The sequence below is a fragment of the Anomaloglossus baeobatrachus genome, unplaced genomic scaffold (genome assembly GCF_048569485.1).
Source record: "Anomaloglossus baeobatrachus isolate aAnoBae1 unplaced genomic scaffold, aAnoBae1.hap1 Scaffold_4777, whole genome shotgun sequence".
Lineage (NCBI taxonomy): Eukaryota > Metazoa > Chordata > Amphibia > Anura > Aromobatidae > Anomaloglossus > Anomaloglossus baeobatrachus.
In genome coordinates, this window is record NW_027444122.1 from 332 (window position 1) to 703 (window position 372).

Here is a 372-nt window from a genome sequence, read left to right on the forward strand (position 1 = left end):
GCACTGGCAAGATCCAAGTCTTCTTGCTCTCGGCCTACCTGTAGCCGCTCATCCTAACTGCTCCCTCTGTCAGAGCTTCTTTTCTTTTAGTAAGCTGGGGATTATCCAGCAATATACGATGACTTGGCTCCATATACACAGCTGCCAGAAGAATTATATTTTCTAATGTTCTCTCTCCATTTTATTGAAGCAGCAATGCCATCTGCGATTAAACCTCCTCTTTAGAACAGGCAAAACAGCAAGTTCTTTCCTTCCTTTATGGAAATGCCGGGAGTTAAATCCTCAGCTTGTCATTTTTTTTAATCACTGTTAGTGCTGATGCTGATGGGGTTGGCGTGCCGCGTTGATTTCTCCTCTGCTTTCTTTGCAGTG